The sequence below is a fragment of the Ambystoma mexicanum genome, chromosome 5q (assembly GCF_040938575.1).
Source record: "Ambystoma mexicanum isolate Mex_15411 chromosome 5q, UKY_AmexF1_1, whole genome shotgun sequence".
Taxonomy (NCBI): domain Eukaryota; kingdom Metazoa; phylum Chordata; class Amphibia; order Caudata; family Ambystomatidae; genus Ambystoma; species Ambystoma mexicanum.
In genome coordinates, this window is record NC_090933.1 from 416,481,590 (window position 1) to 416,507,627 (window position 26,038).

General features: G+C 45.8%; 1 protein-coding gene across 4 annotated transcripts in view; it reads left to right on the forward strand.

Annotated features, from left to right (window-relative positions):
- Positions 1-26,038, forward strand: part of RMC1 (regulator of MON1-CCZ1) — a 1,737,150-nt gene that overhangs the window by 1,580,159 nt on the left and 130,953 nt on the right. The gene's annotated exons all lie outside the window — the stretch shown is intronic.

Sequence of the window (26,038 nt, forward strand, 5' to 3'; positions counted from 1 at the left end):
TCCCTACATGTGGCACACCATCAAAAACACCAACAAACAACTGGACTTCTTCATCTCGAACGCCTGTGGGTAAAAAACATCTAGAACCCACAAAGGAAACCTCCCCTTTGGGCCAGGCTCAGTCACCAGCAACTCAAACCTTCAATTTGGACCAGTCAGGCCAAACAAATTTGAGCCTGGAGGGCCTGGAGGTCTCCCAAGAATATGCTGATGGCCACACTCCACCTGACACCGTTGCATGTCCTTCTATAAAAAACTTAAACCCGGAGCTCAAATAGGCCTCAGAACCGTTGCAGATACTAGGAAAACCACGGCAAAATCTCCCACAAAACGCCAGGCCTGCACCACTACCTTCGACTCCTCACCTACCTAACACCAGAAGTGACTTTTCTTACCCCAACTCCAAGGACACTCCAACGAAGAAACCTGACATATTTGCAATCATGTCATCGGTCACAATAGCCTTGGCTCCCTTCTGAGTCCATCAACCACACCATTAAGGACCATACTTCAATCTTTGCAATGATGCACTCCAAGCTCATTTACTTGCAAGGATATATAAACGCCTTGGAACGTGGAAAAAATGACCCCTGGACCATATAAACCATCTTAATGTAGTTGGAGTAAACCCTTTGAAAACGACTAACTTAGGTCCTCGGAAAACCACAGATCTAAGCACTCAAACAGAGCCCTCGGCACCAAACCTTAAACCAAACCACCTTAAGACTAGCCTATCGCTGTCTATAGAGACAATGACACGGCCATCTGGCTCCGTAAGTCAAAACGCTTACAAACCAAAAGAAAAACTAACAACTTCACTGGATAACGAGGTGATGTGCCTGGACTATACTTCTCCCCTGTCATCAAAAAATCTACCCAGACAGGAAACTTTGAAAAAAACTTTGACAGTCCAGGTGCTTCTAAACAGCAGCATAAGTACAATATCACCAGCAATAATTGAAGAAAATGGTCCCCCCGTCTGTCTAAAAATTTCCAAGACACTTAAACCAGTTGCATCAGTGCACAAGAAGCCCCAGCCGACTAAACCAGTTAGAAGTCAAAAAGAACCTCGACCAAGTGGATCTGAAGTCGCAAACCCCAAAGAAGCTACAAAAAGCCAGGACAGAGATCCCTGCAAACAACTTTCTCCTCACCACAGAAGATTTTCTTGATCGCAAGGAACTGATGGAACTCAGCCAGCATCTCAAAGTCCTAAATGCCAGTCAAACAGGGCTTGAATCACAGGCCACAAGTCCTGTTCCAATGAAGCTCTAAACCGTCAAAGTCGAACCGCAAAGTTTCCTATCTCTGAGTGATCGATTCAAAAACTTGCCTGACTTTGCAACAACAGTCCCCTCGACAAACTACCCTGCAGCTAGTCAAAGGACACAGGGCACTAAGTCAACAAAATATCAAGAAAGCACAAACCACCCAATGAGGGAACGTATGCCTAAAACTAAGTCAGGCCGCGATCACGGCTCCTATAGCCCCCGTAAACTCCAAGGGCAAAACTATCACTCAAGATTAGAGCCAAGGAGCTCCACACAAAAAAAAGTAATCTATACCAAAACGATCGCCCCAAAACCAACGGGAGTCCCACTTTTAAACTGAGACAACGAACCGGAAACAATAAATACATGGTCCTGAACAGACACACGGTATTGAACTTGTTCCACAGACTTACTTCGCTCAGAACCGTCAAGACAGAAGACTTCAAGACAGTTGAACCATCCCATGAAGGAAAAAAAGCTACCCGTTATCTTTATACAGTGTAAAAAACTGGACAACATGCTAGGAAAGGCTTCGGATACATCTTTACAAACAAGGTTTTGAGCTGAAACATGTAAAAAAGATTGACAAACTTCTGACACTACCTGATCAAAACCCTAGTTTATCGAATGATCGAAGTAATCTACACCACCCTGGAGACGTGGCTTGTGCCTCTCTCCAAGAAAGAGCGACGGTTTTCGAACACAATTTACAACTAAAAGATATAGAATCAGATCAGGGGGGCTCTCGTGCATGCCTCTCTCCTCCTCACAGAACGAAAAAAGCACTTTTTTCTCCATCAAGGGGAGGGAGGGAACTCATCACGTCGGCTAAAAGGATCTCAAAAAAGTTTCAAAGACTCTGTTGTGCAAGGGCTGGAAGAAATAGCACCGGGGAAAGCAGAAATTAATAGACCAGATCTTAAGCAGCAGTCATGGTCATGGCTTCCGAAAGCTCTTCCAACAAGACTTCACAAATAGCCACCAACTCTTGAAAATACCATCCACCCCACCTCAACACTCTTTAGCCTGCTTGAACAACAGGATTTCTTCTCTTAACGGTTCCTGGAGAGATTGACTTGGGGGCTTTTGACATCCTGTGTCTTCTGTTTTTCCTTGCAGGCGCTGCTGTCGACGATGGAGCGTGTCGTGCTGTGGTGCCAAAATGAAGATATCGGCGTTCCGGAAAGTGTAAAGATGAATGCTTGGTTCGCCGAAGAGATGTACAGGTAAGAACAGTTTCCCCCAGTTGGCAAGTATGCTGGCAGGAAGCAGGATGTCAAGGAAGCAGGATCTTCAAAGGCAAGTCTGACCTCAGGCGGTGGTGAGCGTTACGCTGCTTGCAAGTGCAGAATAACGTGAAGGGTCTGTCTTGAGGATCGGGGCAGCTTATATAGCTGAGACCGTGGGCACACCCATTAGGGCCGGTTTACCAGCCACACCCTGCCACTCCTAGAGAGTGAGCATGTGCGAAGGCAATCCATTAGCAGCCACACCCAAGAATACACATGGGGCTGCTTAATGGATGGAATGTTCAAGGTTAATGCATCTGAATTGCTATGTCCATAATAAAAGCTTTTTGGTGTTAAATGGATGTTCTTGTTTACTTTTGTTCATGAGCCTGGCGCCAGGACAGTGTCCACCCAGGTCTTCTGTGCATGCGACCCCTGCATGCCTGTGCCCGTGACTTCATGACCATGACACTTTTGGAAGTTGCTAAGACCACTGGGAAAAGTCACCGACGTAATCCTAACTAATGTAATTTCGGAACAAAATTGGGCAAAATTCTACTCAATCTTTTTTAAATCTCCTGATCCAAATCCAACAGCCTCACCACAGCAGGCAAATGCTCCATGGGTCGAGTTACATAATATCAACGACATAAATCTAACTTTGACAAAGCTGAAAAACTCGAGGGCACCTGGGCCGGACAGCATCACTAATGTGAACCTAAAATCTTCACCAGCGGTATGGGCCAAACTACTAAGTCTAACATTTGAAAGATGTACCAACTCAAGAAAAATTCCGCCATCCTGGACAACGTCAATGATAGTCCCTATATTCCAAAAAGGCTGCAAAGATGATCCTAAGAACTTCAGACCTGTGGCCCTGTTGGACGTCATCGGCAAAGTATACGGAAGCTTGCTCCTGAAAAAATTTCAAACCTGCCCAAAAAATGCCCCTTCTGAGGACCCATTCCAATCAGGGTTTAAGAAGGGAACAGGCACAAGCATCAACATCATGCTTCTTAGTATCCTTAAATCCAAGGTTATGGAGGGAAGCCCGAAAATCTACTTAGCCTTCCTAGACCTTACTCAGGCCTTTGACCTCGTCAACAGATCAAAACTCTGGAAGAAATTAGCAGGCTGGAAGTGCCCGTCTGAGATCTTAGGCCCCTTGAAAGCTCTCCACACAGACACCAGTGTACAAGTCCGGCTGAGCACACAAGGCCTTCTTTCCTCCGCGATTTCCGACAGCCAGACGGGTTAAACAGGGCTGCCCCCTCGTCCCAGTCCTTTTTTTGGCATACTTCGGAGATTACAAGGGAGCAAACGTCTCGATTAGAACCTTTCCACCAGCAATTGGCCAAGAAAAAGTTCCCCGGATATTATACGCAGACGACCTGATCCAATTGGATCAAACAGCCATAGGCCTTCAACGCCAGCTCGATTCACTCTCTAAATATACTTCAGCTAATGATCTTGAAATAAACAAGTTCAAAACAAAGATTATGACACTGGAAAAGGAGAAATAGAAACGAGAAAAATCGACCTGGTACCTGGAACGAGTCAGAGTGGAACAGGTCTCAGATTTCAAATACTTAGGGATAATGCTCGACAGCACTAAAAAAGAAAATGCAATGCAACTACACCTCCACGCCAAAATGCAAAACCTCATCTCTCAAGCAAAAATGCTGGACAAAAAGTATGGCCGTTTCTCCCTGTTCCCAACAATAAAGTTTTATTGAGTCAGTGATTCCTTCAATCACATATGGTGCAGAGGCTATGCTGCTTCTCCCAAAATCGCTTTGGATCACTTTGGAAAGCTTGTTTTGGCGATCAATTATCAATTTACCCAAATCAACGCCAAAGGTTCTGATCAGACGAGAACTGTCTTTGACCTCACTCGAGGCCATTGTGGCCCGAAATAGCATTATGCTACATAGAAAAATCATCGATTCATTAAGTCCACCGATCTTTTCACTGGCAAAAGTTGAGATGAACTCTGGACACTGTAAAATGATGACCCAATGGGAAAAAGACTGTAAAGAAAACTTGGCGGCATGTGGCAGCTCCACTGAAGAACTTCTTCAGAACCCAACAAAGACGAAAAAAAGAATAGACGAGACTGACTGGATTTCAACTTTAGAAAAAGCTTGGAAATACAAATTGACATCACATCTGCCACAAACTGTGAGAAAGTTAAACGAAATCCAGCCATTCTTAAAAACTCACCCCAACAGAAAACTGAGATCTACTCTTTTACGGGCACGGCTAAACCTATTGCCGTCAAACGAGATTCTGAATATAAGAGGATCTTCAGCGACAAATAACTGTTGCTTTTGCGAAACACCTGCGATGACTGAAACAATTCGACATCTTCTCTTAACTTGTCCGGGCACAAGGCATTGTAGATCACCTTACTTGACCCATCATCTGGCTAAGGGACACATAGTAGAAGAACAACTGTGGTGGGCACGCTTGATAGGAGGGGATAGACCGTCATGGGCAACAGCCGTGGTAAAAATCTTTGATCAGATCTTTGCCGGTACCTACTGGGGAACCTACTTGTGGTCACGAAGACATGGAGAACAACGATGACTACGGACTTACTTGTACACTATTGAAAAAGATTTCTTCATAAACCTCTTATTTTTTCACTTCTGTTAGACACTTGTAAAAATTACTTCGGTGATTACAAACTCGTAAAAAAAAATCTCTGTTTGGATAGTTACTATGCATACAGTCTCAATTAGTTGTTTTAGTACCCTTTCTGAGAGGATATTAATGGAACGTGGGAGCAACCCAGTCCCATGAAAAATTTGATTTTACAACTTGCACAGCAAATGGTCACTTGGGGAAACTAAGTTGACAACCATGGATTCTAGGCCATAGATGAACACTATTTTGGGCAGACTTGCTTTTATCTCTGCCCATTAATGTTGTCTTTCTGGAGGGACTACCCAGAAGTTATCTCTTTACTTGTCCTGAGGCATGGAGTCTATGGTGGCTTCAAAGGTCTTTGGATGTTCTGCATCTAACAGTGGAAAGGTCAATAACCGATGGGTAGAGGTAGGGGTTTTAGGACCTTCAGGTGTTCATCAATAAAGCCTAGACTATCTTGAGGCTTTGTGAAGTTTACTGATAATCCTGCAAACAAAGTACTCATTTTGTGCTGGTTGCAGTAGGGTGATTGTCCAATTAGGTTGTGGACCTGAGCAGCAGTGACTAAGGGGACATTTGCTCTGAACTCCCGAGTTTATCCCACATACCGGTATATATGTTAAGGGTTCTTAGCTTTATGCTGCGTTCTTACTTTGGATGCTAGGTTTTTCCTTTGGCATGATAGCTTAATCTCACTGTCAAGTAGCATTGGCTGTCAATTGGGAATAATAAAAAAAAAAGATGTAGTACTCCTGAAATTCCACCCATCCGCAGCTTTATGCCTATTATCACTACTGCACCAGGGGAGTGTCACAAAGCTGAATAGGATCAGTCGAAGCGTGACACACAAGTTTGGGATAAAAAATAGACACTTATTAGAGATTGATACACAAGTAGTACAACTCAGGACAAACAAAGTCTTCACAGTGGGTCAAACAACAAAGTCTCTGGGTTTAGCAATTCTCAGTGTAGGGGGGTCCTTTCCTTGCTGCATTTCCTTACTCACACTTTTGGGGGATTTAAGGGTACCCACACTTATTTCTTGATTCTTCTTTGCCACCTCGCCTCTTCTTCTGCTCGATCTTTACTCTGCGAAGACCTGTTTTCTTGTCTCTGGCCCCCATGTTCACCTGCATGCTAGGCTAGCATCACAGCAGAAGTTAGGGCTAAATGACACTGGGATGAACCCCAAAACTTCCACTAGGGGGTTGGCCTGCGACTTTCTCTACAATTATGGCGCTGAGTCCATGTGAGAGACCAGTCTCACTCCAGTTGGCGAGTTATTTTGCTTGAACACATTCTGGTGAATTGATTGGGAAAAAGACTGCTTTCATTTGTAGGCACCACCTACAAAAGCTCGTCCCAGGCACGTAGCGCATTTCAGGCTAGACTGGCTCGACTTTATGGACTCCATGGACCCAGCCGGTGCCTCCAGCTGCCGGCCGAATACATGATCTAGGCTGCGACTTGAGGTAGGAGCCGACGCTATGTCTGCAGACCTGCTGGTGTTTGAGAGTGCAAGAAAGACGAAGACGACGAGTTAAGCTATGTGTCAAGTAGGTGCACATATCGGCACAGTGAATAATGCAAGCTACGGCGCACCTGAAAACTTAGACAAGCACTCGCAAGTACCCAACCTAGATATGACTGACGCGGAGCTGCTCGAGGCTGGGTCCTCTATTGCTCAAACCTATAGAAAGTCAGTGACGGCAGTAACAACTGGCAGGCACATGGCAGAGTTGCCAACACAACTCGACCATTTTCATAAACGCAGCTCAGAGATTGTGAACGGGGTGCATTGGTTACCTCAGCAGACGGGGTAGAACGCACTAAGCTAACTAAAAGTGTTGATGAAATGACATGCTTTTTCCCTCCCGAAAGCCGGTGGGATAGCAACGATATAAGCCTAGTATATGAAACTGTGAACAAATCGTGCAGGAAAGTAAGTGAAATTTACAACGAGAAATGGAAATCCTCACTAGAAGCACAAGCTTCTAATCTACACTCTGACTTGGAAGACAAGGATAACAACAAAAGGAACGAACTAGAGGAACTTAAACACAGGTCAAGAGACCTGGACCGCAGTCAAGAGACCTTACCGGTTACAGATGGATACACTGAACGCCACATGGAATGCCACATAGAATGTCACACATCACGAAAGCAGCGGATGCCAAAATCCAGGCCGCTGCATATAACCCCTTGTCGAGGAACCATATGTCGACACCGTTGACTGGGAAAGACAGAAAATCGCAGGGACTAAGTTTGCATAAAACATCAATAGCAGAAGAGATAAAGGAAATCGAACGGCGCTCAAACTTCATTTCCCAAATGAAATCTAGGGATATATGGACCCCCAGAAAGCATTCTCAAAAAAGTGCATTTAAGATCCAGACGCATCAGAATACAGGCGAGAAAGCTGTGACGACGACGAATGCCCTAAGCGGGCAGACTATGGGCGAAGCCAGGGTACCAGAGGAAGTAACATCAAAGCATTCAACAGAGTCCTGTCACACAAGCAATGAGCGATGTGAAGCTGAGGCTATCCCAATGGGACCCGCTCCAAAGCAAGTAAAACAAACAGGAGGAGATGCAATAACGACACATATCCCAAATAGTTCCAACGAATCAAGAAGTGTTCTGGACGACAGTGGGCAATGCGAGGAACATGAGAAAGATCCAAATCAGAAACTTATTAAACAAGATGGAACTAAAAATCTTAGACTTCAGAATGAGGAAAATGATTGCAAGACTCCGCAAATGGACAAAACTCAGCTATCCATCGCAGCAGGAATACAGATATACAATAACGTCATGGCAGCAATGACGATCTCATTGGCACCCTTGACCAAACTATATGAGGCAATGAACGAAAATCTAAAAGACAACGCAACAATATTAGCAATGATGCACACAAAGCTAGTCTACCTAGAAGGGTTTACATCAAAAGTCAAGGAAAGACTAAATTTGGAAGCTGAAGCTTCGGCATCATGGCAAAGAAGATTATGCGATCTTGCAAGTGGCGAGCATGGAGAAAAAGCAGCTACTATGTCTGCACTCATTTCTCTATCAAATGAATGAAAACATTGGTAGGTGACAAAGAGAGCGGCAGAGAGCATCAGAGAACCAAAGACCGAATATTATTATTATTAGAGAAGAGCGGAAAAACAGAGAGAAGAACGGAAAAAAGGCAGAAACGAACATTAAGCCATCTTTTTTTTTTTTAAACATGTTTAATTTTGATCGACACACCAGAGAAAAGTAAAATTACAACATACTCTTTAATGACAATCTGTGCAGCTCATTGATCATCTCCTCCCCTACCAACCCCCTTCCCATCCCCCCTCAGTTAACATCCAAATCTTGCTCTTCTGTCCGTTGTATCATCTCCATGCTCCTCACCGTTAGAGCGTTTGCTACCGTTCGTGGCTTAAAAGTTAGTGCTGGATAGCTTTGGTCGTAGTCTATTACTGGGGACCAAATGTTCGTGAAGCGGTGAAGGAGGCCTCTGTTTGCCGCCGTGATCTTTTCTGCGACAAAGATGTCCCAGAGTTTCAGCCACCATAGGATCATGAGGGGTCCCTCCGGTGATTTCCAGGTTCGTGCCACCATGATTTTAGCGGCCAGGAGGAGGTGAGTAAGGAGGGTGGCTCTTCTGCCCGACCTTGGGTTATATGCCTGGAAGCGGGGCTCCTAGTAGAATTGATTCTGGCTCCAAGGGCAGCTTTATCCCAGTTATGTCTGCTATTGTGGCGATGCATTGGGCCCAGAAGTTTGCAACCACTGGGCAGGACCACCACATATGGATGAATGATCCCTGTAGGCCGCATCAACGCCAGCATCGAGGGTCCAAGGCTGGGTTGAAATGATATAGTCTAAGTGGCGGGTAGTACCATCTTAGAAGTAGTTTATGGGCACACTCACGATTAGTAATGCAGAAGGAGGAGGCCCGCGTGCGAGACCAAATGTCTGACCAGACCTGGTCTTCTATTGGGTGTCCTAGGTCTGTTTCCCATTGGTTTATGTAGGTTGCTCTAGCGACCAGGAGATTTGTCTGCAACAGCTTATACATCGCTGAGATGCGCCCTCGGTGTGGGGGATCTGCGATTGTCAGCTCTGTAGGGTCTAGATCTCGGGTCGCTGCCTCGCGTGTTGTTGGATGGGAAAACCAATGCCGCAGTTGCACATATGTGAATCTGTCTGTTTCCGCCAGGTGAAAGGTGTTTTTGCATTGTTCAAAGGTGAATGGTCGATTCCTCTCAAAGAGCTGGCTTAGGGAGCTGAGGCCGCCGGCGATCCAGTTCTTAAAGTTCACTAGGTGGGTTCCTGGGGAGAACGCTGGGTTATGAAATACCGGAGAAGCTGGGCCTAGGCCTCTAGGGATTCCCCCCTGTTTACGTGTCCATTCCCAGGCTTTTACAGTCTGCTTAGTGGAAGAGAGGATGTTTGGCCACGTTCTTCGGAGGACGGGGGAAAGGTGCAGGAGGAAGCGGAGATGGAGGGGTAAGCGGGATTGTTCAATCTCGACCCATCTAGGTCTGTTCGAAGTTATCGTCCAGCCCACAGTGTGAGCCAGCTGGGCCGCTATCTGGTATTTCTGGAGGTCTCGGACTCCTAGGCCTTCCAAGTTCGGATTGCTCAGCATCATCTTGAGCGGGATCCTTGACTTTTTACCTTTCCAGATGAAGCATAGTACCTTCCTTTGGAGGCGCAATAGTGGGTACCGGGGGATCAAGACTGGAATGGCTGAACAGGTGTAAAGCAGCCGTGGAAGGAGGTTCATTTTACATGCCGCTATACGGCCCAGTAGTGAGATCTCCTGTGAGAGCCAGCGAGTGAGGTCTTCCTCCAAGGTCTTGAATAGTGGCTGAAAATTTGATCTGTACTCCTAGGTAGGGGATGGACTTTTCGCTGAGCTGGATCGGGCAGAGGGCTCTGAAAGAATCCTTATCTTCCTGCTCCAGTCTCACCCCCAGAGTCGATGATTTCGCAAAGTTTATCGCGAATCCTGAAACTTTACCAAAGCGATGAATTTCTGCCAGGGAGGACCTCAGCGATTGGGTGGTGTCCAATATGGTTAATAACACATCATACACATATAGTGCTATTTTATGTTGAGTGGGGCCTACTTGGAGGCCTTTGATTCTGGGGTTCAGTCGGATCCTTTGGGCCAGTGGCTCCATAACTAGGGCAAAGAGCAGGGGAGACAAGGGACATCCTTGTCTGGTGCCGCATGATAGGGGGATCTGGTTAGATAGGAAGCTGTTAACGCGGAGCAAGGTCTTCGGTGATTGGTAGTTCGCCAAGAGGAGTTTCTGAAATGTGGGTCCAAAGTGAAAGGACTCTAGGGTGAATCGGAGGAATGACCAATCTACTTTGTCAAAGGCTTTAGTCGCATCTAAAGCTAGGACAGCCAATTTATGTGCATCTCGCTGAGTGACTTCGACCAGGTTTAGGATCCTGCGGACGTTGTCTGCAGCGGATCTATTCAGTACGAATCCTATCTGATCTGGGTCGATAATGTCCAGGAGCACTCTCGCTAATCGGTTAGCCAGGACCTTTGAGTAAATGTTAGCGCCCAGGTTTAGTAGAGAGATAGGTCTTTACACCGTGATGTCTCTGGGGTCTTTTCCCGGCTTCAGGGCGAGAACCGTGATCGATTCCTGTATGGATGATGAAGTAATGGACCCAGAGGTAGCGAAGGAGTTAGAGCGATGTGAGGGGGGTCACCAGCTGCGAGCGAAAGACTTTGTAAAAGCGGGTCGAGAATCCGTCGGACCCGGGGCCCTTGGTTTGAGACTTTTGATGACTTTGTCGACCTCTTTACTCGTGATCGGGGTCTCCAGCTCGTCTCGCCATCTTTTAACGTACAAATGTCTAACATATAGAGGTGGCAAATTGCTTCTGCAAATGCTACTTTATCCAGCCACCTTTAGTAGTTTTGGGTGTTTGGGTTCTATGTTTGCTTCTGCCTTTATTCATTTTTCCACCATTAATTCTAAAGAAGGTTAGTTCAATTGTTAGACTATGACTCGAATCTTGAGAGTTGTTTCCACCAATCTTCAACTGACAGCAATGGTTTTGCTAATATAAACCTTCCGAAGTGCTTTGTGCGTTCTTGTGTCAAATTGGAGCATGATAACGCTAGATGTTTTAAAGTTTCATTGTCTTCTCCACAAAGTTGACACGTTAGGGAGCTTTGGCCAACAACGTCCCGCATGATCAGATTTTCTCGGGTGGGAAATTGATTGAGACGATATTTCATAAAGATCGCTCTAAGATTTTTGTCTGGGAATTTGAGTAAGTATGGCTGAGTGTCGTTCAATTTTCTCTCTCCATTTGGCATCAGCTTCATTATTCTATGTTTTCTGCATGTGTCTCCAATCTTTGATCCAGAGCAATGATTTGACCTTATTTGGATTTTCTAGGAGTAGACTTTTGTCCGTTCCTATGTCACAGAGTTATTTCGCAGCGCTGGACCCACAATGAGAGTACATTGTCGCCATGTTCTTTGTTTCGATCTTTTAAGATGTTGTATTGTGGGGTCTGCTTTTCTGCAGATGCTTTGCGAAACTCATTTAGAGTGTTCCACGTAATCCATCCATTAATAGATAGGATACTAAGCTCAGATCTTATGCAGGCAGTTGGTACGCCAGGAGATAATCGCAAAACCTTGGACCAAAAAGAATGTTCCAGTGAGGCCCACACTTCCGCAGGACATCCAAGGGCACAGTCAGCTCCATGGATTAATGTTGGAATGACTTTCATCTTGGAGAAGATTAAAACAGGTTTTAAGGAGTGTTTCCCGTATTTCGTGTTCAGGATGCAGGCTTGCGCTGTCAGTTGTTTGCATTTGGACTTGACTTTTTCCACTCATGGGGCGTCATTGATGCTAGAACTCAGCAGCATACCTAGGTACATTGATTGTTTTTTTTTGTTCAATTGTACCTTCACCCAATTCCAAGTGAATTTTATTTTCCAGCAGGTTCTTTGTTCTTTTGTAGATCTTGCAGAATTAAGATTTCTGATTTTTGCGTGTTCACGTTTAGGCCGTTTAGTTGGATATATTGGGCTAGAATCCCATGTTTTCATTCTAGGCCTATTGGAGTCAGGTCCAAAAGAACAAGGTTGTCAGCATACAGTAACAAGTGTATCTCTTGTCCATTTACTTTTGGAGAGAAAGTGTTTGCATTTTTGTATGCATCACCCGGGTCTGAGATAAATAGATTGAAAATGATCGAGGCCTGCTGATAGAGTGCCCCTTTTGTCCAACCTTATTTTGATCTCAGTGTTGGTGTGCAATGCTTTTATTGATAGAAGTAAGCTGTTTGGGCATTTCCAGTCATACATTTTCTTCCAAAGTAGTTCTCTATCAATACTGTCAAATGCTTGTGACAGGTCCACAAATGCAAGATAGATCTTTTTGTTTCTTTGTATTGCATCCACCTTGACAAAGCCTGCTTGTCGGCAGTCCAAATGGTTTGAGTCTTGAATCCATTTGAAAAGTTGTTTCTGTAGTTGGGTTGCAAATATTTTTCCCAACACGTCCAATAAGGCAATTGGCCTGTAGTTTTTCGGTTCGACTCTGTTGCCTTTTTTAAAGATCGGGATGACAATTGCAGTTTTCCAGCTGGTTGGTACTTTTCCTTCGTTGGCGATTACAGCAAACAATTTTGATAGAAAACTGGCCCACTCTTCAGGGTTTTGTTTAAGTATAAAGTTTGTTAGACTGTCCGGTCCTGGTGCCCTTGAAGAGGAGCTTCGTTGGATGCTCAGTAGGATGTCTTCCCTATCAAAGTGAAGGTCCCATTTTGTAAGCTGAGGCAGCGGAGGGTCAATGGTATTACTTTTTTCTCATACACTAGTGTTTTATCCAGTCTTTTTCACACACCATGCTTAGTTGAATTGCATCTTGCTTACAATCAATGCTATTTATTAATTTCCAGAACTCTGAAGAGTTTTTATTGTTGAGACTAGCAAGCATTGATTCGCTGTCATTTTGGAGCATAATTGCTTCGTGCGAGATTTGCCAGTTTTTATATTTTTGTTTGCTGATTTTGTTTGCCTGCTTTTGTTGTTCAGCATTGAGGTTTCTGTGTTGCCTCAATTCTTTTCGAAGTTGTTGCTTTCTTTCGAGAACTTGTTTGTCGAAATGATGGTTCGGTTGAAAGGATGGTCTTCTCATTCCGTTATCTACGGTCATAAATTGATCTAAAAGGCAGTTGTATTCAACTCTCATTTCTATAGCATTAGTCACATGCTTATCATAAGAGTCTGTGAGGATCTTGACTTCTTGGGGTTTTATTCTTAGTCGGGATCTATTAGGTTCAACGGTAACTTGGTTGAGCCATTGTTGAGGCGTCTTGGTGTTTGCCATCTTTAGCGATAGTTTTAGTAGTTGGCTGTGGTCACTGTTTGAGTCAGCTGTAATTTTCAGTGACACCGCTCGTTGTTGTAGACTGTCCGATATGAAGAAATAGTCTATAGTGGAAGTCTGATTCATACTTCTCCACATTTTCTCTGGGGGAATATCACCCGTAATTTTTCCGTTTAGAATAGTGACGTTTCTTTCCTCGAGATCAGTACAACATTTTTTGCTAGTTTTTGTAATGGGTTTTTAGGTCCAAGGGTCTTTGACTGATTCACACAGTCTAGGTTGAGATCACCACAACAGATGATAATCTGACTTTGGTGAACACTGTTTAGTTCATCGATTATCTCGCACACCATTTTTATGAATTTGTATGTTCCTGCGTTTTTGTGGTGCCAATACATATTGATGATATGAATTTGATTTATGATGTTATTAATCTCATTTCTTGCAGCGATCACAGAGTACTGTATGAACGGAGACAAGTTTACTGTATTTTCTAATTTCCAGCCAGAATTTTTTCTGATCATGGTCAAGAGTCCAGCAGAAGGTAGTCCCTTGGGTCGTGTTATGGCAGGATTTATTGCAAGCTCAAAAGCATCTGATAGAAGGCAGCTTGCCATCCATGTTACTTGCGGGCAGATGGCGGTTAAATCGTCACTCCAGTTTTTGGTGTCGTTGAATAAATGTACGAAACCTCTCGTATTCCAAGATAGAATGTTTGTAGTAGGGCCAGATGGCTCTTGTTGGCATTAGCTTGATTTACCTCCCAAAACACCAGCCAGCCAATTCCAATTTGTGTTCTTGTTTGGATTCTCTATTTCTTGTATTTCATTATTTTCATTTCTTGGAATATTGGCATTTCCATTTATTGTAATTTTGATTTGTTCACCAGGTGTGAATCGTGTTTGAGTTTTGACACTATTCTCATTTTCAGACTGAAGGCTTTCAGGCCACTTATCGGCTTGCCTCGTCATCGTTGATGTTTGTACCGCAACGATTTTCTCAACGTTTTTTGCTTGACTTTTATCTGCTTCTGCGCCTTCTCTCGATGTATCTTCAGAGGTTACATCTGTCTAAGAAGCGGTGCCTTCTTTATGAATGTCAAACCCCAAGGACAACAAGAAGTGGATAGCATTAATAAGTAAGTCGCCTATTAATCTGGAGTCGATGTGAAGCCGGACTTTGTCATTTTGTTGGTCATTGACAAACTCTAGAGTTTGAATATCATTTGATTCAATCGAGCGAAGGCCAGGCACAGGGTGCAATAGGTGTAGTACATTGTTTCTATTTAATGTTAGACCATCCTTTGTGTCCAAGATTCGTTCTAGAATCAAAACATACCTTCCAGGTTTTTTGTGTTTCTCAGTTCGCTGACTATTTTTTTGGCTAGTGTTTCTCAGAGTTCTATCATTTCTGTTGATAGTTGTTTTTATTGGGAGATCCCTCGGGCAAAATTTATTTGAGGATTCACAAGCTGGAATATGGAACCCATGAGTTCCAACGACATCTTTCCCCTTGGAGTCAACCAATAAGTGCCTTGGGGAGTTTCTGTCGTGTGGGGATTTATCTGCTGCACTTAGTACTCCTTGCCGCTTTCTTTTCTCATCCATAGTCCCAAACTTAACCTCTTGTTGTATTTTCTTTGGGGATTTAGAGTCATCCATGGGGAGTATTAGTTGGCAGATTCTTCCACATTTTGCCGGTTCTTGTATTGGTGTTATCGTTGGATTATTGACAGAATGTGCTCCAGGTGGTTTTTCACAATTCTCAAGAGCTTGCTCGTCAATTTCTTCATAACAGGATTCGTCATCATATGTGGATATGTTGAGAAGCTCATTTTGTAAACTTTCCTCAGTTTCATCCACGATGATTGTTTCTTCGCTAATTGTCTTTAGAATTTGACAGAGCCTTTTTATGATTTTCACTCGTCTGTTCTGTGTTTACGAATACATTCACTGCTTTCAGGTTTCTAAGGAATTTCCTTGAACCCAAGTGGTTTCATTTTCTTTAACATTTTAGTTTTTTTGTTTTTTTTCCTCCAAAGCTTGATTTGGGATGACCGGGTTCGGCTTTTGAAAAATGTCATATGTTTTGTCCTTGCTTGGGATTTGGTCAGGTAAGTTTCCACAGATTGAGCCGAGACAGTTGACTCCATTTACCAAGGGTGGAGGATGCGTGTCGATCCCAGTTGTAACTTTGGGGGCACTCATGGTCTTTTCCTTTTCGCCTTGTGTTAGGCAGAAACCTGTGCAGTTCCCTTTGGGAACACTGCAAAAGATTTAGGACTACAGGTGTTAGCAGTAAACCCACTTGGTAGCAGTCTGTACCACCCAGATTTACCTGGTAGCTGTGGCTGAGCAGTCAGACTTCCCTCAAGAAGAGTTAGGCAGTATGCAAAGTATACACAATAGGCACTCGGACACAATAGCACAAGCAAACACTCACCAGAACTTTGGTATCAAAGTATATAATTATTTATTTAAACACACACTGTTTGAAAAACTCCAGCACTCTTATTGTAAATCACTCTAAACACAGATACTATTATGATATATAAATCCCTTATTCCTTATCAGACAAGTCTTAGTTAACGCCACTTATTTCCAGACAGAGGTGAGCACTTAACTATAGATGGCACTCCAATAAGTTCATGAAAAAGGGAGGGAAAAAGGCAGAATATGTGAAGATACACCACTCTAAGATTTAGGAACACTTTTAGCAAGGCAGAAGAGCAAAAGTCACTTATGAGCCAAAGTCGTCCATAGGCTGGGCCCACTCTTAGAGAGAGCAGAGCACAAATGCACCCAAGATCACACAGTTACACTAGGCTTTGAAAGTCTTGCAGAGAGTTCGAAAAGAGTTTAGAGAGGCTCAGAAAAGTTTAGCCAGGGTGTCCCATGCTAACCCACGTTCGAAAGCCGGGGGGTAAATCTACCCCGTACAGTCGGTGGCAAGGGAAGCCAGGCGGAACACGGTACCTTAAGTGGGAAGGATCCTCCAGCGGTGGCAGTTGTTCCTGGCAGCGGGTGCAAGTCTCAGCATCGTCCAGAGGAAGAGAAGATCTCCACTTGGAGGAAAGATGAAGGTCGTTGCACTGCCAGGGAAGAAACCAGCCGTGGAGTTTTCCGATTAAAGGTATTACCCTTTATTTCGCGGTCATGGTAAAACGTGGTATTCCGGTTGCCGGGGTGCTTGGCACAGGCAAGGCGGCCACGAGATGCGTCGGGAAGGCGAAAAGACGGTGAAACTGGTTATCCCCACAAGTCAAAGGGAGATCTCCTCTGTCGTTGGGAAAAGTGGTGAGACGGTCCAGCAGAGCTCCACCGGTGGTGTCGTCGTGGCAGGTCGGCTCAGCTTCTCCCTCGTCGGATTCTTAGGTCCTGTGGCGACTTCTGAAGTTCCAGTCCCCAAAGCCCTGCTTTTATGCAGAAAACCCCCATTCCCTCAGCCTAGCTGTCACTCAAACATGCTAAGTGGTGAGCTGGCCGGCTCACCACTTGGGCCAATCAGGACGGAGTGCGACTTGAGTTGCCTAGGCAACTCAGTCCAGGGTGCCTAAATCCCCCCCCACCCCTCCTAAGTACCCCAGACAGAGTGGCACCACTTTGGAGGGCTTCTGTGGAGAAGCCCGCCAAAAAGTGGAACAAAGGGCTCGACTTGGGTTGGAGTCACAGAAGAGAACACAAACGCCATTTTAGAACCGAGTTTTGGCAAAAAATACCAACCGGAGAATTAATAATAAACCGGCGGTATGTTCGAGGCTATCGTAATTAAATAAATAAAGATAGTAGCCTCAAACAATGGGAAAATCCCATAGAGAAATATTTGCGGTTGAATATAAAAAGTAGTATCCACTGCCACCAGCCAAAACTCGATCAGGGGGGACGGAGACGTGCTCCCTCGACTAACAGACCCCGGGGCAATCGAATTGCCCCGGCCAGTACGTCCACAATATGATGGTTTGTACTGGTTCTGTTCAGAATTCAAGACTAGTAAAGTCAATGGTGACTTTACATGCCCTGGGAGACAGTAGTCAGTCCCAGGGTATGGAGTCTATACTGGGGGGTCACAATGACACCCCTGTGTTACTGCACTGAGGGTGCTGTGTAACACACATCACAAAAACACATGAAGCCCTATGGAGTAAAAGACCCCATAGCCCATTAAACACATCTAGAGTCAAAGGAACACACTCAAATCATGTCCAAGAGTGAGGGTAAAAGAGCCTCACTCTTGGCAGGAGAAAAAATGAAACCCCAAAAAATCCAGCAAAGCTGCTGGGGGACTCACTAGGTTAGGAAATTCAGCCTAAACAGAGAATTCTCCCTAACACCTTGATCAGGAGGATTTAGGCTGGCCTGTTGGCCCTGCGAAAAGGCATCACCGGACCCTATAATGCCGTCGGCATTGGCAGATGTGGATCGAAGCGCCTCAATTGGAAGTGAACTGCATAGGTCGGCTGCATTCTTCTTCTTTTCCAGATGATTACAAGTGTTTGGTTGCGATAGAACCGGATGATCTGTATGGAGGTCATTCGCAGAGGTGGAAAGTAAGCACAAAGGTGGTGGGCAGTGAGTCAGAGTGGGACATGGATCTCTTACATTGGGCAGGTCATTTGATGCCATTTCCTCTGGCTGGACTTGCGCCACTTCCTTGCCAGTTTGTCTAGGTGGTGATGGTGTTGGACTAGCAGTAAGTCTCGCAGGTTGTTGAGTCAGACCATCAATGGCTGGCTTTTGGATTCGTGCTGACTTCGGTAGCGGGTGCGAGATTGACATTGCAGCTACTTCTGCTTCGTCCCTTCTTATTTTTTGACTTTGTTTCTTTGTTTTTGACTTTGTTTGACTATAGATACGACTAACCCGAGACATTACAGGCGCCATTCCACGTGGGTGCATTTACGCCCCTCCATCCCTGGATATTTGCTCGCATATACACATCATTACTTATCGCAAAGTAATATTGTTCTGTTTCCACTATGTGCGCCAATAGCATTGCTGACGATTCTATAACGCTATCACGTGTGCAAATTCCAACTTTAATCCATGCACGCTCAGTCCAATGCGCAACCTCACCCTAGCACTAATACGCTCTAGCATTTTTCCTGATTGCTCTGTGTTCCAATACTCTGAATGTGCATTAGCACCCTCACCTGTTTGCATTGTATTCTAGTACTCTGAATAGCCCTATCGCATCTCCACTATGTAAATGTACTAAAATGAACTTCCCAGTAACCAGTGCTTTAGGTCTCTGTGCTAAAGTCGATTCTAGATGCCAGTTTGCTTAAATATCTTCACTGCTTCTCCACAACGTAAAGGTGCCAATTGTTAGCTCATGGCACCTCCCAGACAATAACGACTTGGGTACTTCACCGAAGTAACTACTTAATCTAGCCTCCTGTGCAGCCTGTGTTGAAATTTGCTCCCGGCCCAAACTGTGCAGCTTGTATTAAAATGTGCACACTGCTTAACTGCCCACCTAGCCATCCGCTATGTCATCCTTCCATAGAGCCACGCTAGCGCTTGCCTCCATCCTTCCTCTAGTCCACACAGGGACACCAGCACCCCCCAACCACTCCCACGCTGCCCTACCCTTACCCAAACCCCACTCTCCCTTCACCATCAACCCCACAGTCCATGTCGCCCCACTCAGCCCTTCTGAATGGATATTACCCTACGCCACATGTCCTACACCTCTTGTCCCACCCCCATTCCACATACGTAACCAAAGACTCGGCACTCGGCTCACCAAACCCCAAGCCTTTGCCAAGCCCAAAATCACACCCAGCCCCACCCCTCACCATCCACCCCACAGGAATTCCAAAACCAGCAATCCCCCACTACTACCTCCTAACCCCAAAGGAGCCCTTATCAACGCTCAGTCTCTTGTGGCACACGCCCCAGAGATCTCGGACATTATCACCCTCAACAGTTTGGACTTCCTAGCAGTAACCGAAACCTGGCTCTACCAGGCAGCAGGCCCTGCTCTCTCATTAGCCCTACCAGAAGGGTACTCCATCATCAGAGCCGATAGAACTTCCAACAAAGGCAGAGGAGTAGCTTTCATCGCCAAGTCCCACCTAGCACTTAGAGCCATACCCCAAATAAACTTCCACTCCGCAGAACTCTTATCCGTGAAACTCTCATTCACACCAACCACCACAATACTCATGCACCTTGTCTACCGGCCCCCCGGCCCATCGTCCACTTTCGAGACCGATATTCTTGACCGCCTCTCCACACACACACCAAACTCGCTTCAAAAACCATCCTCCTAGGTGACCTAAACCTTGGCCTCCATGACCCCAACGACCCACCCGCCCTATCCCTGGCCAACTCCATATCCAACCTCAGTTTTGCACACAGAATCTCCACGCCAACCCACTCCAAAGGCAGGACCCTGGACTGGATCGCTGACCTTAACTGTGCCATCACCGTTACCCAAAATGAGCCTGTTGCATGGTCCGACCACCACCTCATCCAGTTCTCCATCCCGGGACCACCCCCCACAAAAACCAACACCGAACCTCCATCACTAGCCAGAAACTGCCGTAACATCTCCATAGAAAGCCTCCAACCACTCATTAAAAATATTCTTTGCAAACCAAAAGCTAACAACCTCGACCCAACATACCTAGTGAACCTCTACAACAACACCCTCAAGTCAGCCTTAGACACTGTCGCACCCCTCAAACTCAGGAAACCTAAACCCCAAGCACACCTCAACAAATGCAGACTGGTGTACCAAAATACAGCAAGCCCTAGCAGACAAAATTACCCTCCTCCAAAACAAAATCAAAGCTAAAAAGGTTACCCTTCAAAAGGACCGCCAAGCTGCTAACCTCCACCTCGACAGAACCCCCACCTGTCCACCTTTCACTTTCTCCCAAGTAACACCTAAGGAAGAATCGAAAACATTATTAAAAGCCTAAAACCCTCTCACTGCCAAGGTGATGTCTGCCCAGCCGCCATCATTAAGGATGGAGCCAAACTCCTTGCCCCCTTCATAACCACTGTGATCAACTCCTCCTTTGCCTCCAATCAGGTACCCCAAAATCTTAAGGAAGCCTGGGTCATGCCACTACTAAAGAAAGCCAATCTGGACCCGACTATTCCCACCAACTACAGGCCTATCACCACAGTCCCCTTTCTCCTAAAGATCCTGGACCGTGTGGCATACTTGCAGATCCAGAAACACTTAGATGTGAACAACCTCCTCGGCCTCAGACAATCCGGATTCAGACCTAGACATGGGACTGAGACTGCTCTCCTAGACCTAAAGATTCAAATGGACGAGGCAAAGGATAAAGGCAAACTTGCAATCCTCCTATTACTAGACCTATCCGCAGCTTTTGACCTTGTCGACCACCAAATCCTGACCAAATACCTCTCCACTGCCGCAGCTTTCTCTTCCAATGCATCTGATTGGATCAAATCTTTTCTAGCAGACCGCACCACCAGAGTCTTTTCACCCTCAGCCTCCGCAGACCCAACTCCAATCCTGTGTGGCGTCCCGCAAGGATCGTGTGTGTCACCCATGTTATATAACATCTTTACAAAGCTCCTCTTCGACCGACTTGACAACCTGGGTGTAGTCTATACCAACTACACTGACGACACCCAAGTCCTCATCCACCTCACCGGCTGTTACGACCATGACTCTAAATTACTCAACAGCATCTATCTCGAAATCCAAGCCTGGATGGCTAATAACGGTCTTTGTCTCAATGACGACAAGACAGAGCTGATGATCGTAGGCTCTCTGTTAGGGAGAATTCTCTGTTTAGGCTGAATTTCCCTACCTAGTGAGTCCCCCAGCAGCTTTGCTGGATTTCTGGGGTTTAATTTTTTTCTCCTGCCAAGAGTGAGACTCTTTTACCCTCACTCTTGGACATGTTGAAGTGTGTTTTCTTGGTTAAACCTTGTGTTGAATGGGCTATGGGGTCTTTTACTCCATAGGGCCTCATGTATTTTTGTGATGTGGGTCACACAGCACCCTCTGTGCCGTGACCCAGGGGTGTCCTAGGGACTCCCCAACATAGACTCCATACCCTGGGACTGACTACTGTCTCCCAGGGCATGTAAAGTCACCAAAGACTTTGCTAGTCTTGAATCCTGAACAGAACCAGTACAAACCATCATATTGTGGACGTACTGGCTGGGGCAATTCGATTGCCCCAGGGTCTGTTAGTCGAGGGGGCACGTCTCCGTCCCCCCTGATCGAGTTTTGGCTGGTGGCAGTGGAAACTACTTTTTATATTCGACCGCGAATATTTCCCTATGGGATTTCCCATTGTTTTAGGCTAACACATTTAATTATTTATTTACGGTAGCCTTAAACATACCGCCGGTTTATATATTTATTTTTATAACTCCGGTTGGGACTTTTTGCCAAAACTTGATTCTAAAATGGCGTTGGTGTTCGCCTCTGTAACTCTGACCCAAAGTGGAGCCTTTGTTCCACTTTTGGCGGGCTTCTCCACAGAAGCCCTCCAAAGTGGTGCCACTCTGTCTGGGGTACTTAGGAGGGGTGGAGGGGGATTTAGGCACCCTGGACTGAGTTACCTTGGTAACTCAAGTCGCACTCCGTCCTGATTGGCCCAAGTGGTGAGCCGCCCGGCTCACCACTTAGCATGTTTGAGTGACAGCTAGGCTGGGTGAATGGGGGTTTGCTGCATAAAAGCAGGGCTTTGGGGACTGGGACTTCAGAAGTCGCCACAGGACCAAGAATCCGACGAGGGAAGAGCTGAGCCGACCTGCTTCGACGACACCACCCGGTGGAGCCCTGCTGAACCGTCTCACCACTTTTTTCCCGACGACCGAGGAGAACTCTTAACGGAGTGGCTCCTTCCCTTGACTGGTGGGGACAACCAGTTTTCGCCTTCTTTCCGTCCTTTAGAGGTATCTCGTGGCCGCCTTGCCTGTGCCAAGCACCCCGGCATCCGGAATACCACACTTTACCCCCATACCGCGAAAGTCGGTACCAACCCTTTAACCGGAGGACTCCGCGGCTGGTTTCTTCCCGGGCAGTGCTACGACCTTTCTCTTCTGCTCTTCAGCGAGATATTCTTCTCCCCTGACCGACGTCGAGCCTTGCTGTCGCTGCCTGGAACAACTGCCCCCGCTGGAGGATCCTTTCCGCTTAAGGTACTGTGTTCCGCCTGGCTTCCCTTGCTACCGACTGTACGGGGTAGATTTAGTCCCCGGCTTTCGAACCTGGGAGTGCCGGGGACACTTTGGCTAAACTTTCTGAGCCACTCTAAACTCTTTCCGACTCTTTGCAAGACTTTGAATCTCTAACTAACAGTGTGATCTTGGGCACATTTTCGCTCCGGCTACTCTAAGAGTGGGCCCTGCCTAGTGACTTTTGCTCACCTGTGACTTTATTCTTCTTTAAGCCTATTGCAAGTGTTCTGGACCTTAGAGTGGTGTGTCTAACCTATTTCTGCTTTTTCTCTCCCTTTCTTGGAAACTACTAGAGTGTCATCTAACGTTAAGCACTCACCTCTGTTTTAATTAAGTGGTGTTAACCTAGAGTTGTCTAGATAGGAGAAAGGATTGAATTTACTTTCAGTATAACTGTGTTGAAGTGCTTTTACTATATTTTTGCTAGAGTGTTTTTAACTTATGTGTATTTTAAATAAATAACTATATACTTTTGAAACCAAGCTCTGGTCAGTGTTTGCTTGTGCTATTGTGTTTTGGTACATATTGTGTATACTTTACATACTGCCTAACTCTTCTTGAGAGAAGTCTGACTGCTCAGCCACAGCTACCAGGTAAATCTGGGTGGTACAGACTGCTACCAAAGGGGTTTACTGCTCTACCTGTAGTCTTAAATCTTTTGCAGTGTTCCCCAAGGGAACTGCACAGGTTTCTGCCTAACACTCTCAGGCTCGCCTGAACAAACTTGACCGCAGCTACTCGTCTTTCGCCATTGACAACAACACAATCAGCGTCTCCAAGGAGATAAAAACCCTGGGGGTCTACCTCGATTCAACCCTTTCCCTCAGAAAACAGGTCAACAGCATTGCATCCTCCACAGCCTACACAAACAAACTTATATATAGTTGCAACCCCTTCCTATCTACAAGTAGCTGCCTAACTCTAGCCAGAGCACTCGCTCTCTCCAAAATTGATTATTGTAACACACTATTCCTCGGCACTTCGGAACATAACCTCAACAAACTTCAGGTGCTCCAGAATAACTCACTAAGAGCAGCTCTCAGCCTCCCGAGATCCTGCCACATCTCCACACACAGACAATACGCTAACTGGCTGCCCATCCGCGACAGAATCACCTTTCGCACCGTGGCCATCACGCACTAATGCCTCACCAATTCCGCACCAAAATATCTCGCAGACAAACTCTGCCCCCACCAACCCACCCGCATCACCAGATCTTCCAAATCTTCAAACCTAATGATCCCAAGATATAACCTTAAATCAGCAGGCGGCGCCAGTTTCCCAGTTCAAGCAGCTAAACGCTGGAACGCCATCCCCATCACCCTCAAACAGGAACACTCCTTCCTCACCTTCAAAGCCAGCATAAAAACGTGGCTAACCAACAACCCTTCCCAGTAAGGGACCAGCCACCTCAGTTACAGATCCCAATACAACCATCGTACACCGTTGCCTATTATCTGTGTATCTTGTGCATCTTGTAAACCGACCCAACTGTAACCAGGGTCACTGTAACTTGTTATCGACTCAACTGTAACCAGAGTCATTCCTTTTGTTATTTATTGGCATAACCTTTTGCAACCTGTAACCTACATTCTCAAGCGCCCAGTTACCCCTGGGTTCGGCGCGTGATACAAGTAATAAACAAATACAAAATACAAATACAAATAGTCCCAACGCTTCTCTTGTCACCTCAGCTAACACTCTCTTGTCCTCGGTATTGCTTTTCTTTTGGTCTGCTAAGTCCTTCAAAGACTGGTCTATTCTTTGGATGTTTCCCCATAATTTGGCAGTTGCCAAGGCTCCTTGTGACTCAATAAACTGCATTTTTGAATTCATCAGGGCAGACAAGGTTGACAGATCTTTTATATTCTCGTTGATTTGCTCATACGTCTTGAGCATGGGTGCCATTGCTATTGTCAGCCAGGACATGACAAAGGGTCTTAGATCGTTTAATGCATCCTTGATTAATTTCTGAACATGAGCGTCTCTCATAATTTGGTTTGGAAGGGCTCTATTAACTGTACGTTTCATTTTTGAATTGTTCTGTGGTTTCTCTGGTGAATTTGAGATAGATTTGTCATTGCTAGATGACTCTGACCTCTCCTCTGTACTCAAATTGAGAGTGTCCTTAGATGGAATATTTCTCCCCTGGTTGTTGAAATTAGATTTTGGGGGTGATTTCTTGTTACTTGGCCTGGCTCTGTTCTGTGAGCATTCGAAGGGAGGGGGGTGACAAACTTGATGCCACACGTCTTCTTTTTCTGGCACCTATTGGCCGGTAATTCCACGGAGTGTATTCTTTCGCCGGAAACAATGGTGATGGTTGTGATCTCCAGGGTTCATTTGTGGGAATCTCCAGGTTAGATTTCAAATCACCGGAGGCAGGTGTTTTAGAGATTAGGGATCCATTCAGTTCTGTCAAATCCAACAGCAATTTATTCACAATGGCTAGTGAGTTTCGCCTTTTGGCGGGAGATTGTGAAATTTCTCTCGGTGTGTTGGTCTTTAGGGGGGATGATGGATCTACATTCTCTTGTGAGGTAAAACTCAACACCTCATCTTGGCGTGAGGCGTCATTGTGGTTTACTAGTTTGCCCATTAATGCTTTACTGATTTCATAGTTTGCATCTGCTGCTTCCAGTATTAATTGATCTTCAATGGTCTCCTTGCTCTTTTCAAATGTCTCAGGCATATCCTTGTTGTTTTCCACTAATTCTGAAATATGCATGGGAGGGGTGGTGTCTATCCCATAACATTTGTGAGCACCCTTGGATAAGCACTAGCGCACTCTAGCCAGGCACCTGTGCTCTCACAGGTCAAACGCCTCTCTCTTGGCACTGACATTTCCGACACCGCCCCCACAGTCTGCCTTCCGCCTGTGCAGCTCGTGCGGCCAGCACTCGCAGCTGCGGCGGAGCGATCGCGGAGGCGTCTCCCTCAACACCCACGGGGGGACCATCAGCCCTCCCCCGCTTGGTCAGCTCGCTTTGAACATTTGGATTGCGGCCAGCTGAAACAACAAACTCGCCCACCTCTCCAGGAAACAAGCAGCCGGTTGAGGCAGCAACACACCCTTCTGCAGCACTCATAGCCCCCGTCCCCACAGGTAAGAGCTCGTTAGAGAGCATAGACAAACAGTTTCTTTGCGTAGGGTGAGTTTGGGGTAAAGCAGCAATTGAGTGAGACAAATGTACAGTCATATGAACAGTCTCATTTACAGTGGGGTTAATTGCTAAATGTCTTGGTAAAGAAATTATGCGAGGGGCAGGTGAGGAGAATCCACCTGTTTTTCTTACTTGTAGAGCCGCAGAGGCCGCTTCTGGCCGG